The sequence below is a fragment of the Bos indicus genome, chromosome 1 (assembly GCF_029378745.1).
Source record: "Bos indicus isolate NIAB-ARS_2022 breed Sahiwal x Tharparkar chromosome 1, NIAB-ARS_B.indTharparkar_mat_pri_1.0, whole genome shotgun sequence".
NCBI classification, from domain to species: Eukaryota; Metazoa; Chordata; class Mammalia; order Artiodactyla; family Bovidae; genus Bos; species Bos indicus.
This window is the reverse complement of record NC_091760.1, coordinates 80,763,212-80,781,041: the sequence shown is the minus strand read 5'-3', so window position 1 is coordinate 80,781,041 and position 17,830 is coordinate 80,763,212. Positions and strand designations below refer to the sequence as shown.

Genomic DNA, 17,830 nt, shown 5'->3' with positions numbered 1-17,830 from the left:
GCAAGAGAGGAAGAAGGGAATGAGAGAATGACAGAACAGTCAGAAAACAATAAATAAGGTGGCACTGTTAAGTCCTTACCTATCAGTGCTTACTCTAAACATAAATGGTGAATTCTTCAATCAAAAGACATCAAGTGGCTGGGTGAGTAAAACAAAATAAAACAAGAACCAGCTACATGCTGCCTAAAAGATACTCAACGGGGAAAAGGTCATCTCTTCAAAAGATCTTGGGAAAACTATTCTTTTCACATGCAGAAGAAACAAAATTGGACCTCTATCTTACACCACTCACAAAAATTAACTCAAAATGGATTACAGATTTAAATGTAAGAACTGATGCTATAAAATTCATAGAAGAAAACACACAGTTTCTTGACAATAGTCTTGGCAACAAATTTTTGGATATGACACTGAAAGCACAAGCGACAAAAACAACACTTAGTAAGAAGGACAACGTAAAACTAGAAAGCTCTTACAGAGCAAAAGAAAAAATGAACAAAATGTAAAGGCAACCCAGGGAATGGTGGAAAACATTTGCAAATCATATATCTGGTAATGGGTTAATATTCTAAAATATAGTAAGAACTCATACAACTCAATAGCAAAAGTCAATCTGACTAAAAAATGGGCAGAAGAGGAAAAAACTGAATCGAGATTTTCTCAAAGAAAATGTACGAATTGTCAATGGAATCATGCAAAGGTGCCCAGTAACACTAATCATCAGTGAGATATTAGTGATGTCTCACTGTGGCAAATCAAAGCCACAATGAGACATCAACTCACACCTGTTAGAATGACTTTTCATCAAAAAATAAGACATAATTTGGATTGGTAAGGATGTAGAGAAAGGGAACTTTGGTTCACTGTTGGTAAGAATATAAATTGATGCAGTCATTGTGGAAAACAGTATGGAGATTTCTCAAAAACTGAAAATAGAACTACCATTGATACAACAATTTCACTTCTGAGACTGGAAAAAAATGAAAACAGTATTTTGAAAAGATATCTGCACGCCCATGATCATTGCAACATTAATTATAAAAGCCAAAATATGGAAACAACACAAGTGTCTATCAATAGATGAATTATTAAAGGTGTAAACATATATAAAATGGGATATCATTCAGCCATAGGAAAGAAAAAATTCTTGCCATTTGTGACAACATGGATGAATCTTAAGGGCATTATTCTAAGTGAAATAAGTCCATCAGCAGATGAATGGATAAGAAAGCTATGGTACATATACACAATGGAGTATTACTCAGCCATTAAAAAGAAAACATTTGAATCAGTTCTAATGAGGTGGATGAAACTGGAGCCTATTATACAGAGTGAAGTAAGCCAGAAGGAAAAACACCAATACAGTATAATAACGCATATATGTGGAATTTAGAAAGATGGTAACAATAACCCTGTGTACGAGACAGCAAAAGAGACACTGATGTATAGAACAGTCTTATGGATTCTATGGGAGAGGGAGAGGGTGGGAAGATTTGGGAGAATGGCATTGAAACATGTAAAATATCATGTATGAAACGAGATGCCAGTCCAGGTTCGATGCACGATACTGGATGCTTGGGGCTAGTGCACTGGGACGACCCAGAGGGATGGTATGGGGAGGGAGGAGGGAAGAGGGTTCAGGATGGGGAACACATGTATACCTGTGGCGGATTCATTTTGATATTTGGCAAAACTAATACAATTATGTAAAGTTTAAAAATAAAATGAAATTAAAAAAATAAATAAAATTAAATTAAATTTAAAAAGACAGATAAAGGTAGATACTATATGATATATGGGATCTGAAAAAGCTGAACTCGTAGAAACAGAGAGGAGAGTGGTAGTTACCAGGGGCTGGGGAGCGGGAGAGGGTCTTCCCTGGTGGCTCAGTGGTAAAGAATCCTCCTGGAATGCAGGAGCCTCAGGAGACGTGGGTTCGAACCCTGGGTCAAGAAGATCCCCTGGAGGAGGGCATGGCAACCCACTCGAGTATTCTTGCTTGGAGAATCCCCTGGACAGAGGAGTCTGGCAGGCTACAGTCTATAGCGTCACAAAGAGTTGGACACGACTGAAACGACTTAGCATGCATGGGGAGCAGGAGAAATGAGGAGGTGTTAGTCAAAGGGTTAAAAACTTCCAGTTATAAGTTCTGGGATCTAATGCACAGAGTGGTGATTATAGTTAACAACAATGTACTTCATTCTTGAAAGTTGCTAAGACAGTACATCTTAAATGTTCTTACCACAAAGAAGAAATAATTATGTGATACAATGGAAGTCTTAGCTGAGGATGTGGTGCTAATCATCTTGCATCATATAAGTATATTAAATCAACATGTGTACACCTTAAATTTACACAATGTCACACATCAGTTATATCTCAGTAAAGCTGAGGGAAAAATCGACTATGACAAACTCTTGTATATCTGTTAAATGCCAGGAACACTCCTATGTACTTAATATTTTTAATATTAATCCCAACAATAACTTTAGGAGAAGGTGCTGTTATTATGCCCATTGTACAGTTAAGGAAATAAGATTAATAAAACAAGATCCCTGCTTTCAAAGGCATTTGTTTAGTAGTTAAGGAGCTGAATTATATGTTCACAAAAGAGTGAAGTTAACATTGCTAGGCCTAAATATCAATACAAGCTCACAAAAATGATGACAGTTTCATATATGACAAGGGAGTGTGTCTTATGTCTCTTAGGTTCTCCTTAAGTCACTGAACTAAGGTGGGTGGTAGTGACTGACTAAGGAAGTACCCTCAAGAGCCCACTTTTTTCTCTACACAAGGTAGATGACCAGATACAACATCCAAACAATCCACTTGGAGAATTTCCCCTCAACACTATCTTCAGAACCACTGCCGAGTGTAGACGTGGTTGATTTTTGGCTTCAACAAACATATTCAACAACCCATGAATCAGGTTTGATTATTTTTGTCCTCTGTCAGTTGATCAAAGTCAGGTCCTCTATGGGCCACAGTTGTTAGCAGAGAAGTACTGGTGATGAATGATGAGTGAGAACTGGGCCACCTATTCATGCAGATTACTTGTGCCCTCTGGACCAGCTCCAGCTGCATCTGGAACATACTACTTCTGTCATATGATGGCCTGCTGCTGGCCTGCCTGACATTATGAGTTGGCAGTTCTCACAGCTCTCAGCTTAAGAGGGGCAGCACTTGTCCCAGAATTACTTGATTTACAAAGGTCAGATGCTCATTTTTGTCAGGGTTCAGACGCCAGGAACTATTCTTTTTTTTTTTTTTAATGGTAAAGTAAGTAGCCCCACTGCCTAGGAGAGAAAACAGCTGATAGTCACAAGTGTTGACGGTTAGCTGCAAAGCTTGGAGAAGCTGGGGGATGAAGACACACACTGGTTATGGGCATCTGAGGAGGGCACCCTTATGCTTGCCCCACAGTGAGACAGGAAGAAATGCTCTGACTTCAGAGATTCAAGAGATCAGGAGAGAGATGGAGAGGTCAGAGAAAGCTCCCTGTACAAAGTCAGACTTCAGACAGATTCATTGAGAGGCAGTGAATGTACGACTTCAATTGTCTTAACAAGGGCATCATAGTTATCCTTAGTGGGGCTGTCAGTAGTGACTGGGCACAAGAGGGAATTACCACAGGAGGTGACACTGAGATTCTTTAATGCTTTCTCTATATTATCCATTGTTGTTGTTTTGTCAGTATGTCTGACTGTTTGTGATCCCATGGACTATAGCCCACTAGGTTCCTCTGTCCGTGGGATTTCCCAGGCAAGAATACTGGAGTGAGTTGCCATTTCCTTCTCCAGGGAATCTTCTGGACCCAGAGACTGAACTCATGTTTCCTGCTTTGGCATGAGGATTCTTTACTGCTGAGCCACTAGGCTCAAAAAAAAAACAAACTACAAAGCAAAACCCCAAATATCTCAGCATCTACCTCTGCTCAATAACCTCTCCTTCATATTTGTTGCAAGGTCCTCTAGAAAATATCTTTTGAAAAAGTAAGTTCTGAGCACATTGGCCCAATTCCCCTGCTCCCCATTCCATTCCCAGCCTTTTTCCTTTTCCACCTCTTACTCTCCACTATGTATTGGGTGCGGTCACCCAGCAAGGACTTTGAAGTAAGGCACTGCATCCTCTCTTGGGACATATCTGTATCAGTTTAACATTTACAATTTCCCTGCCTTTACTGCAAGTTGCGAATCACTGCTATTTAATAATACAAAACAAAATATGATGAGACACAAACAAAAAAGAATACTAGATAATGAATACGAGAGCTCAGTGACCAAATTTTTGAAATGATAAGAGACAATACAAGTTACATTTATGGTAAATTTAAGACATCAGAATGTGGAAAGCTATCATTGTTGAGAATTCACTGTGTATCTGACCCTATGCTTAGGGTTTTATATGTATTATCTGAGTTTTAATCTAATGAAATAAAATGATGTCCCAGTCCATCCTTCCAAAGGGAGAACTCAGGCCCAGAGAGACTGAATTGCAAGTCCAGGGTCTCATTAGTGGGAAGTAGATGAGCTACAGCCCCAATGCAGGAATCAGAGACAATTTTGTTCAAGCAAACATGGAAGACTTTCAGAAGACAGTAGGACTTGAGTATTAGAATATGATAAGCTGTAGAGAAGGTGGAGGGGAATTGCCTCCAAGTAGCTGAAGTGTCTGTGCAGTGTGGAGACATCTAGTACAGAGAAGAGAGACAGGAGAATGCTATTTATCAGTGCTTATCAACTTCGATCCTCAGATCACCACATCAGTAGCATAACAACGCACTCATTCTCCTTTTGTTCTCTCCCACCCCATCTCTCTATTCTTGTTCCCCAGAGGCAACAACTTTCAAAATTTTCAGGTATTTATCATGGTATTTACTTCCATCTTTCTTAAAAATATGATTATAAATTTTCAGTTTTAGAAATTATTTACTGAACATGATAATTTAGCTATTATACAATTCACCCCTCACCAATACATAATTACCCTATACCCTGCTCCTAAGGTGATTCCTGGTAGTTCAGCTGGTAAAGTATCCGCCTGCAATGCAGGAGACCCCGGTTTGATTCCTGGGTTGGGAAGATCCCCTGGAGAAGGGATAGGCTACCCACTCCAGAATTCCATGGACCGTACAGTCCATGGGGTCACAAAGAGTCAGACATGACTGAGCAACTTTCACTTTGGATCTTTTGGCTACTCCTAAGGTGGTCTTAATAATATCCTACTTGGTTAAATCAATATTTAATGATTACATTCTTGGCTATGTAAGTGTTACCTGTTATTTGTGGCTGATCTATAGTTCATGGTGACATTTCCTTTGTTTAAAATCTATTCCTCTCCCAAGAGTTAATGATTACATTTTTGCTGGCTTATGTTTCTTTTTTGGTAATATAACCATCAGGAGATGGTGGGGGATAGGGAGGCCTGGCGTTCTTCAGTCCATGGAGTCACAAACAGTCGGACATGACTGGGCGACTAAACAACAACAACCAGTTTATCTCGGAATTCTGACAGAACTATATAACATTTCTCAGTATATTTATAAATATTAGATGTTCTATTACCTTAAACTTTTTTTTTCTATTTTTCTTTTCTTATTTTTAACTTTACAACATTGTATTGGTTTTGCCATATATCAACATGAATCCGCCACAGGTATACACGTGTTCCCCATCCTGAACCCTTCTCCCTCTTCCCTCCCCATACCATCACTCTGAGTCGTCCCAGTGCACCAGCCCCAAGCATCCAGTATCATGCATCGAACCTGGACTGGCGACTCGTTTCATATATGATATTATACATGTTTCAATGCCATTCTCCCAAATCATCCCACCCTCTCCCTCTCCCACAGAGTCCAAAAGACTGTTCTATACCTTAAACTTTTGAGGAGTGGCTGTGAGGGAGTCATCTCTTCTGAGTTGGTGGTCTCTATCCTACATTAAACAGGTTTTCTTTTCACAGAATTTCATTTCATTGTCATCTCAGGAATTCCCTTTGCCTTTCTTCTCTGTTGATTCTGTCCCTTTTCTGTTACAACTGCTTTATTGTTGGCTTAAACCTCCATGCTTTTGTGAGATATACCTCAACAGTGGTTTCAGAGAAAGGATACATGGATGGAGAGAGGGAAGCAGGGAGTAAAGCTGGGGATGGCTCAGAGAAAGCACCTTCATAAAGAAATGTAAAGATATCCTTCTGGGGGTAATGCAAGAATACTGTGAACTTCTGCTTTTCCTGAGGCAGCAATAAGCTTCAGTCATACTGAACTAGAAAGGTAAGGGTCATAAGATAAATCTTTATATTCTTCCATGCATGTAACAGGCTTAAAACTCAAATATAGAACATACAGAAAACAACCATTAAAGAAGCTGTACTTTGCCATATTGACAGAAGAGGGCACCATTAAACTAAGAATATTGTAAACCATCACAAATCCACAAAAAGAACTGAAGGGAATAATCTATGAGAAATAAACATTTCAAGTGATGGAACTCCAGCATTCCAAGGGAGATTTAAAACACACACACACAAACCCAAGCAAACATGAAGTGAAAGAAAACTGCAACACCACGTTTCAAGGCTGAATTAAATAACCTCAAATAAGTATTTGGAAATATGAAAAGTTATCTTCAATCAGAAATTAAAAACATAAGTGGATTTGGGGAAAAAAAAAGGAAGTATTTTTAAAAGAGCTGGTTGAACTCAAGGAATAACTAGAACAAAAAGAAAAATTATCTCAGAATTGAAAAGTAAATTTTAAGTATTTGTTTCCTAGGGCTGCCTTAAGAAGTCACCACAAACTGAGTCACTTAAAACAATAGATATTGGTTCCCTCAGGGTTCTGGAGGCCAGAAGCCTGTAATCAAGGTGTCAGCAGGGCTGGTTTCTTCTGGTGGAGCTCTCCCAGTCTTCAGGCCTTGCTCTTAGCTGCTGGGGACATCCAGCAACCCTTGATCTTCTTCGCTTATATATGCAGTGTTCTAATCTCCACCTCCACCTTCACACTGCCCTCTTTTCTAAATGTCTTCTTCCGCTTCTCATCTAAGCACACTTGCCATCGCAATTCAGCCACACCCAGCTAATACAGACTGATCTCATCTCAAGATCCTAAACTTAATTAGGTCTGCAAAACCTCATTTTCCAAATATAGGCACGTTAACAGGTTGGAAGTGGACTTATCTTTTGGGAGGCCAACATTCAACTCTATACAGCACCTAAGGAAGAATGAACTCACGTGGAAATTTAATAAGCAGCACCAAAGAAGGACAAGCAATCAGCCAAGAAAATGAAATAAGATAGAGTAATAAGAGCCAGGAAGGAAATGATTGACACAGAAGACAGGCAATGCAGCTTAGACATAACTGGAGCCTTTGAAGAAGAATTATAAAATAATGAACTTTAAAAATTATAGTTGAAGAAAATGTCCCAGAAATAAAACATGTATCTACACATTGAAAGGATTTGCTAAATAGATGAAAAAAATTAATCTGAAATGGTCAGCTCCAAGATAATCTAATAAAACGATTTGATTCCTTCATTGTACCTGTCTATTCTTTCAACAAGTCCACTCTGACTTGAGTACTGTAGCTTTATAATAAGAATCAAAATGAGGTAGGATTGAGTCCTTCAACATTGCTGTCCTTTTCCATTGCAGTTGTTTTCATTATTCTAGGTCCTTTGTATTTCCATATAAATTTTAGAATCAACTTGTCTATTTCTATCAGAAAGTCTACTACGTTTCTGATTGGAATTGTATTGAAATTATAGATCAATTTGGAAATGACAATTTAACAATTTGAATTTTTATTGAATTTTCTAATCTATGAACATGGTGTATTTATTTATTTAGGGCTTTGCTTTCTTTCATTGGTGTTTTGTAACTTTCAGCACACAATCCTACACATATTTTGTTAAGGGTTATACTTAAGTTTTTCATGTTTTGGTATTTTGTAATTGGTTCTATTTTAATTTCTAATCATTAATTTCTATAAATGTTTATCTAATTGATTTTTGTATACTATGTATCTTGTGGCTTTACAACTTCTCTTATTAGTTCTACCTGTTTTGTAGGATATTTTATAGAATCTTTGGGATTTTCTATATGAAAAATCACTTCATTCATGAATAGAAACATTTTATGAGTAGATTGCCTATCTTTACTTCAGTTAGTTCTTTTTCTGGGGTTTTACTTGTATGGAAAAAGTATAGAAAAAGCAAGGGAATTCCAGAAAAACATCTACTTCTGCTTTGTTGATTATGCTAAAGCCTTTGACTGTGTGGATCACAACAAATTGTGGAAAATTCTTAAAGAGATGGGAATACCAGAACATCTGACCTGCCTCCTGAGAAAGCTGTATGCAGGTCCAGAAGCTGCAGTTAGAACTGGACATGGAACAACAAACTGGTTCCAAATTGGGAAAGGCTGTATATTTTCACCCTGCTCATTGAACTTACATGCAGAGTGAAGTGAAGTGAGTGAAGTCGCTCAGTCGTGCCCGACTCTTTGTGACCCCATGGATAGTAGCCTGCACCAAGCTTCTCTGTCTGTGGAATTTTCAAGGCAAGAGTACTGGAGTGGGTTGCCATTTCCTTCTCCAGGGAATCTTCCCAACCCAGGGATCGAACCCAGGTCTCTCACATTGTAGACAGACGCTTTACCATCTGAGCCACCAGGGAAATCTGATGTGAAATGCCAGGCTGGATGAAGCACAAGCTGGAATCAATATTGTCAGGAGAAATATCAATAACCTCAGATATGCAGATGACACCACCCGTATGGCAGAAAGCAAAGAGGAACTAAAGAGCCTCCTGATGAAAGTGAAAGAGGAGAGTGAAAAAAGTTGGCTTAAAACTCAACATTCAGAAACCTAAGATCATGGCATCCTGTTCCATCACTTCATGGCAAATAGATGGGGAAACAATGGAAACTGTGACAGACTATTTTCTTGGACTCCAAAATCACTGCAGATGGTGACTATAGCCATGAAATTAAAAGACGCTTGCTCCTTGGGAAAAAAGCTATGACAAACCTAGACAGTGTATTAGAAAGCAGAGACATCACTTTGCTGACAAAGGTCCATATAGTCAAAGCAATGGTTTTTCCAGTAGTTATGGATGGATGTGAGAGTTGGACTAGAAAGAAGGTTGAGCAATGAAGAACTGATGTTTTCGAACTGTGGTGTTGGAGTATACTCTTGAGAGTCCCTTGGACAGCAAGGAGATCCAACCAGTCCATCCTAAAGGAAATCAGTCCTGAATATTCATTGGAAGGACTGATGCTGAAGCTGAAACTCCAATACTTTGGCCACCAGATGTGAAGAACTGGCTCATTGGAAAAGACCCTGATGCTGGGAAAGATTGAGGGCAAGAGGAGAAGTGGGTGACAAAGGATAAGATGGTTGGATGGCATCACTGACTCAATGGACATGAGTTTGAGCAAACTCCAGGAGATAGTGAAGGACAGGGAAGTTTGGCATGCTGCAGTCCATGGGGTCGCAAAGAGTCCAACATGACTAAACGAATGAATGACAACTGGTTTGGAACATATTCCTCTATCTAATTTTGCCTAATTCTCTGTGTTTATTTCTATGTATTAGGTATGTCAGTTATATTTCCTGATCTTGCTGAAGTAGCCTTATGTAGAAGACATCCTATGGTGCCCAGCAGCACACTCCCATCTGGTCACCAGAGCTAAATGTTTTAGGGGTACCATCCAATTTCCTCAATACGATAAATGAGAAATAGTAATTCATTGTAATTTTAATTTACATTTCTCTAAGACTAGATATCTTTTTATATGTTTTAAGAGCCATTTTTATATCTTTCTTGTGTGTATATGTGGTCTGTTAAAACCTTTTGCCCATTTTTCTGTCACATGTGTGTTCTGGGCACAGGACAATCCATCAAAATGAGGAACTTAGGATCTGATACAGGATCAGGTCTCCAAAAAATGGAGAAATCTGCCATTCATGTGAAGCAAAACTATTTTTAATGAGGACACAAGGAAATCTCCCCATGGGTCTTCATAAAAACATATTAGACATATTTATGAATATATAAACAAAGCTAGTAAAGTAACGCTCAAAATTCTCCAAGCCAGGCTTCAGCAATACGTGAACCGTGAACTTCCAGATGTTCAAGCTGGTTTTAGAAAAGGCAGAGGAACCAGAGATCAGATTGCCAACATCTGCTGGATCATCAAAAAAGCAAGAGAGTTCCAGAAAAACATCTATTTCTGCTTTATTGACTATGCCGAAGCCTTTGACTGTGTGAATCACAATAAACTGTGGACAATTCTGAAAGAGACGGGAATACCAGACTACCTGACCTGCCTCTTGAGAAACCTATATGCAGGTCAGGAAGCAACAGTTAGAACTGGACATGGAACAACAGACTGGTTCCAATTAGGAAAAGGAGTACGTCAAGGCTGTATATTGTCACCCTGCTTATTTAACTTATATGCAGAGTACATCATGAGAAATGCTGGGCTGGAAGAAGCACAAGTTGGAATCAAGATTGCTGGGAGAAATATCAATAACCTCAGATATGCAGATGACATCACCCTTATGGCAGAAAATGAAGAGGAACTAAAAAGCCTCTTGATGAAGGTGAAAGAGGAGAGTGAAAAAGTTGGCTTAAAACTCAACATTCAGGAGTCAACCAGGGCGGAAGCCGAGCTGCTCCACAGTGAACAGGCCTTCAGTCTCCACCCTGCACTTCCTGTCCATGTGGAGGCTGTGAAATATCCTGCTCTGAGCCTCAGGACCAGCATTTTCTGTGATATGAAAAACTGCTCATAGGCAGGTTTCCCTGGCAAGACTGAAGAAGGTTTTTCTGTTCACTATTTGGCCATGGCGAGCTCAGAAATGTTTTATCAATGGTGCTGTATAGAAGGAGAAGTTGTGAGACTACTGTAAAAATAAGACTGAAAACCGGAAGCAGGAGGCTTAAGTACAAACCCTGACTCCAGGGAACATTAATTGACAGGAGCTCATCAAACGCCTCCATACCTACACTGAAACCAAGCACCACACAAGGGCCAACAAGTGCCAGAGCAAGACATACCACGCAAATTCTCCAGCAACACAGGAACACAGCCCTGAGCTCCTATATACAGGCTGCCCAAAGTTACTATAAAACCATAGACATCTCATAACTCATTACTGGACACTTCAATGCATTCCAGAGAGAAGAAATCCAGCTCCACCCACCAGAACACCGACACAAGCTTCCCTAACCAAGAAACCTTGACAAGCCACCTGTACAAACCCACCTGCAGCGAGGAAACTCCACAATAAAGAGAACTCCACAAACTGCCAGAATAAGAAAGGACACCCCAAACTCAGCAATATAAACAAGATGAAGAGACAGAGGAATACCCAGCAGGTAAAGGAACAGGAAAAATGCCCACCAAACCAAACAAAAGAGGAAGAGATAGGGAATCTACCTGATAAAGAATTCCGAATAATGATAGTGAAAATGATCCAAAATCTTGAAATCAAAATGGAATCACAGATAAATAGCCTGGAGACAAGGATTGAGAAGATCCAAGAAAGGTTTAACAAGGACCTAGAAGAAATAAAAAAGTCAATATATAATGAATAATGTAATAAATGAGATCTAAAACACTCTGGAGGCAACAAATAGTAGAACAGAGGCAGAAGATAGGATTAGTGAATTAGAAGATAGAATGGTAGAAATAAATGAATCAGAGAGGAAAAAAGAAAAATGAATTAAAATAAATGAGGACAATCTCAGAGACCTCCAGGACAATATTACGCTACAACATTTGAATCATAGGAGTCCCAGAAGAAGAAGACAAAAAGAAAGACCACGAGAAAATACTTGAGGAGATAATAGTTGAAAACTTCCTTAAAATGGGGAAGGAAATAATCACCCAAGCCCAAGAAACCCAGAGAGTCCCAAACAGGATAAACCCAAGGCAAAACACCCCAAGACACATACTAATCAAATTAACAAAGATCAAACACAAAGAACAAATATTAAAAGCAGCAAGGGAAAAACAACAAATATCACACAAGGGAATTCCCATAAGGATAACAGCTGATCTTTCAATAGAAACTCTTCAAGCCAGGGGGGAATGGCAAGACATACTTAAAGTGATGAAAGAAAATAACCTACCACCCAGATTACTGTACCCAGCAAGGATCTCATTCAAATATGAAGGAGAAATCAAAAGCTTTACAGGTAAGCAAAAGCTGAGAGAATTCAGCACCACCAAACCAGCCCTCCAACAAATACTAAAGGATCTTCTCTAGACAGGAAACACAAAAAGGGTATATAAACTCATACCCAAAACAATAAAGTAAATGGCAACGGGATCATACTTATCAATAATTACCTTAAATGTAAATGGGTTGAATGCCCCAACCAAAAGATAAAGACTGGCTGAATGGATACAAAAACAAGACCCCTATATATGTTGTCTACAAGAGACCCACCTCAAAACAGGGGACACATACAGACTGAAAGTGAAGGGCTGGAAAAAGATTTTCCATGCAAATAGAGACCAAAAGAAAGCAGGAGTAGCAATACTCATATCAGATAAAATAGACTTTAAAAAAAAGGCTGTGAAAAGAGACAGCAACACTACATAATGATCAAAGGATCAATCCAAGAAGAAGATGTAACAATTATAAATACATATGCACCCAACATAGGAGCACCGCAATATGTAAGACAAATGCTAACAAGTATGAAAGGGGAAATTAACAATAACACAATAGTGGGGGACTTTAATACCCCACTCACACCTATGGATAGATCAACTAAACAGAAAATTAACAAGGAAACACAAACTTTAAATGATACAATAGACCAGTTAGACCTAATTGATATCTATAGGACATTTCACCCCCAAACAATGAATTTCACCTTTTTCTCAAGTGTACATGGAACCTTCTCCAGGATAGATCACATCCTGGGCCATAAATCTAGCCTTGGTAAATTCAAAAAAATTGAGATCATTCCAAGCATCTTTTCTGACCACAATGCAGTAAGATTAGATCTCAATTACAGAAGAAAAACTATTAAAAATCCAACAGATGGAGGCTGAACAACACGCTGCTGAATACCCAACAAATCACAGAAGAAATCAAAAAAGAAATCAAAATTTGCATAGAAATGAATGAAAATGAAAACACAACAACCCAAAACCTATGGGACACTGTAAAAGCAGTCCTAAGGGGAAAGTTCATAGCAATACAGGCATACCTCAAGAAACAAGAAAAAAGTCAAATAAATAACTTAACTCTACACCTAAAGCAACTAGAAAAGGAAGAAATGAAGAACCCCAGGGTTAGTTAGAAGGAAAGAAATCTTAAAAATTAGGGCAGAAATAAATGCAAAAGAAACAAAAGAGATCATAGCAAAAATCAACAAAGCCAAAAGCTGGTTCTTTGAAAGGATAAATAAAATTGACAAACCATTAGCCAGACTCATCAATAAAACTCATCAATAAAACTCAAATCAATAAAATTAGAAATGAAAATGGAGAGATCACAACAGACAACACAGAAATACAAAGGATCATCTGATCAGATCAGATCAGTCGCTCAGTCGTGTCCGACTCTTTGCGACCCCATGAATTGCAGCACGCCAGGCCTCCCTGTCCATCACCAACTCCCAGAATTCACTCAGACTCACGTCCATTGAGTCAGTGATGCCATCCAGCCATCTCATGCTCTGTCGTCCCCTTCTCCTCCTGCCCCTAATCCCTCCCAGCATCAGAGTCTTTTCCAATGAGTCAACTCTTCGCATGAGGTGGCCAAAGTACTGGAGTTTCAGCTTTAGCATTATTGCTTCCAAAGAAATCCCAGGGCTGATCTCCTTCAGAATGGACTGGTTGGATCTCCTTGCAGTCCAAGGGACTCTCAAGAGTCTTCTCCAACACCACAGTTCAAAAGCATCAATTCTTTGGCACTCAGCCTTCTTCACAGTCCAACTCTCACATCCATACATGACCACAGGAAAAACCATAGCCTTGACTACACAAACCTTTGTTGGAAAAGTAATGTCTCTGCTTTTGAATACGCTATATAGGTTGGTCATAACTTTCCTTCCAAGGAGTAAGCGTCTTTTATTTTCATGGCTGCAGTCACCATCTGTAGTGATTTTGGAGCCCAGAAAAATAAAGTCTGACACTGTTTCCACTGTTTCCCCATCTATTTCCCATGAAGTGGTGGGACTGGATGCCATGATCTTCGTTTTCTGAATGTTGAGCTTTAAGCCAACTTTTTCACTTTCCTCTTTCACTTTCATCAAGAGGCTTTTGAGTTCCTCTTCACTTTCTGCCATAAGGGTGGTGTCATCTGCATATCTGAGGTCATTGATATTTCTCCTGGCAATCTTGATTCCAGCTTGTGTTTCTTCCAGTCCAGCATTTCTCATGATGTACTCTGCATATAAGTTAAATAAACAGGGTGACAATATACAGCCTTGACAAACTCCTTTTCCTATTTGGAACCAGTCTGTTGTTCCATGTCCACTTCTAACTGTTGCTTCCTGACCTGCATGCAAATTTCTCAAGAGGTAGATCAGGTGTTCTGGTATTTCCATCTCTTTCAGACTTGTCCACAGTTTATTGTGATCCACACAGTCAAAGGCTTTGGCATAGTCAATAAAGCAGAAATAGATTTTTTTCTGGAACTCTCTTGCTTTTTCCATGATCCAGTGGATGCTGGCAATTTGATCTCTGGTTCCTCTGCCTTTTCTAAAACCAGCTTGAACATCAGGAAGTTCATGGTTCACATATTGCTGAAGCCTGGCTTGGAGAATTTTGAGCATTACTTTACTAGCATGTGAGATGAGTGCAATTGTGTGGTAGTTTGAGCATTCTTTGGCATTGCCTTTCTTTGGGATTGGAATGAAAACTGACCTTTTCCAGTCCTGTGGCCACTGCAGAGTTTTCCAAATTTGCTGGCATATAGAGTGAAGCACTTTCACAGCATCATCTTATAGGATTTGGAATAGCTCAACTGGAATTCCATCACCTCCACTAGCTTTGTTCGTAGTGATGCTTTCTAAGGCCCACTTGACTTCACATTCCAGGATGTCTGGCTCTAGGTGAGTTATCACACCATCGTGATTATCTGGGTCATGAAGATCTTTTTTGTACAGTTCTTCTGTGTATTCTTGCCATCTCTTCTTAATATCTTCTGCTTCTGTTAGGTCCATACCATTTCTGTCCTTTATCGAGCTCATCTTTGTATGAAATATTCCTTTGGTATCTCTGATTTTCTTGAAGAGATCCCTAGTCTTTCCCATTCTGTTGTTTTCCTCTATTTCTTTGCACTGATCACTGAAGAAGGCTTTCTTATCTCTTCTTGCTATTCTTTGGAACTCTGCATTCAGATGTTTATATCTTTCCTTTTCTCCTTTGCTTTTCTCTTCTCTTCTTTTCACAGCTATTTGTAAGGCCTCCTCAGACAGCCATTTTGCTTTTTTGCATTTCTTTTCCATGGGAATGGTCTTGATCCCTGTCTCCTGTACAATGTCACGAACCTCAGTCCATAGTTCATCAGGCACTCTATCTATCAGATCTAGTCCCTTAAATCTACTTCTCACTTCCACTGTATAATCATAAGGGATGTGATTTAGGTCATACCTGAATGGTCTAGTGGTTTTCCCTACTTTCTTCAATTTAAGTCTGAATTTGGCAATAAGGAGTTCATGGTCTTAGCCACAGTCAGCTCCTGGTCTTGTTTTTGCTGACTGTATAGAGCTTCTCCATCTTTGGCTGCAAAGAATATAATCAATCTGATTTCGGTGTTGACCATCTGGTGATGTCCATGTATAGAGTCTTCTCTTGTGTTGTTGGAAGAGGGTGTTTGTTATGACCAGTGCATTTTCTTGGCAAAACTCTATTAGTCTTTGCCCTGCTTCATTCTGTATTCCAAGGCCAAATTTGCCTGTTACTCCAGGTGTTTCTTGACTTCCTACTTTTGCATTCCAGTCCCCTATAATGAAAAGGACACCTTTTTTGGGTGTTAGTTCTAGAAGGTCTTGTAGGTCTTCATAGAACCGTTCAACTTCAGTTTCTTCAGCATTACTGGTTGGGGCATAGACTTGGATTACTGTGATATTGAGTGGTTTGCCTTGGAAACGAACAGAGATCATTCTGTCATTTTTGAGATTGCATCCAAGTACTGCATTTTGGACTCTTTTGTTGACCATGATGGCCACTCCATTTCTTCTGAGGGATTCCTGCCCTCAGTAGTAGATATAATGGTCAGAGACTACTATCAGCAATTATATGCCAATAAAATGGACAACGTGGAAAAAATGGAAAAATTCTTAGAAAAGTACAACTTTCCAAAACTGGACCAGGAAGAAATAGAAAATCTTAACAGACCCATCACAAGGACGGAAATTGAAACTGTAATCAGAAACCTTCCAGCAAACAAAAGCCCAGGTCCAGAAGGCTTCACAGCTGAATTCTACCAAAAATTTAGAGAAGAGCTAACACCTATCCTACTCAAACTCTTCCAGAAAATTGCAGAGGAAGGTAAACTTCCAAACTCATTCTATGAGGCCACCATCACCCTAATACCAAAACCTGACAAAGATGCCACAAAAAAAGAAAACTACAGGCCAATATCACTGATGAACATAGATGCAAAAATCCTTAACAAAATTCTAGTAATCAGAATCCAACAACACATTAAAAAGATCATACACCATGACCAAGTGGGCTTTATCCCAGGGATGCAAGGATTCTTCAATATCCACAAATCAATCAATGTAATACACCACATTAACAAATTGGAAAATAAAAACCATATGATTATCTCAATAGATGCAGAGAAAGCCTTTGACAAAATTCAACATCCATTTATGATAAAAACTCTCCAGAAAGCAGGAATAGAAGGATGATAAAAGCTATATATGACAAACCCTCAGCAAACATTATCCTCAGTGGTGAAAAATTGAAAGCATTTCCCCTAAAGTCAGGAACAAGACAAGGGTGCTCACTTTCACCATTACTATTCAACATAGTTTTGGAAGTTTTGGCCACAGCAATCAGAGCAGAAAAAGAAATAAAAGGAATCCAGATTGGAAAAGAAGAAGTAAAACACTCACTGTTTGCAGATGACATGATCTTCTACATAGAAAACCCTAAAGACTCCACCAGAAAATTACTATAACTAATCAATGAATATAGTAAAGTTGCAGGATATAAAATCAATACATAGAAATCCCTTGCATTCCTATACACTAATAATGAGAAAACAGAAAGAGAAATTAAGGAAACAATTCCATTCACCATTGCAACGAAAAGAATAAAATACTTAGGAATATATTTACCTAAAGAAACTAAAGACCTATATATAGAAAACTATAAAACACTGGTGAAAGAAATCAAAGAGGACACAAATAGATGGAAAAATATACCATGTTCATGGATTGGAAGAATCAATATAGTGAAAATGAGTATACTACCCAAAGCAATTTATAGATTCAATGCAATCCCTATCAAGCTACCAACGGTATTCTTCACAGAACTAGAACAAATAATTGCACAATTTGTATGGAAATACAAAAAACCTTGAATAGCCAAAGCAATCTTGAGAAAGAATGGAACTGGAGGAATCAACCTGCCTGACTTCAGGCTCTACTCCAAAGCCACAGTCATCAAGACAGTATGGTACTGGCACAAAGAAATATAGATCAATGGAACAAAATAGAAAGCCCAGAGATAAATCCACATACCTATGGTCACCTTATCTTTGACAAAAGAGGCAAGATATACAATGGAGAAAAGACAATCTCTTTAACAAGTGGTGCTGGGAAAACTGGTCAACCAGTTGTAAAA

At 38.9% G+C, this 17,830-nt stretch overlaps 1 long non-coding RNA gene across 1 annotated transcript in view; it reads right to left on the bottom strand.

Annotated features, from left to right (window-relative positions):
• Positions 1 to 17,830, bottom strand: part of LOC139183230 (uncharacterized) — a 65,923-nt gene that overhangs the window by 22,282 nt on the left and 25,811 nt on the right. The window lies entirely within an intron of this gene.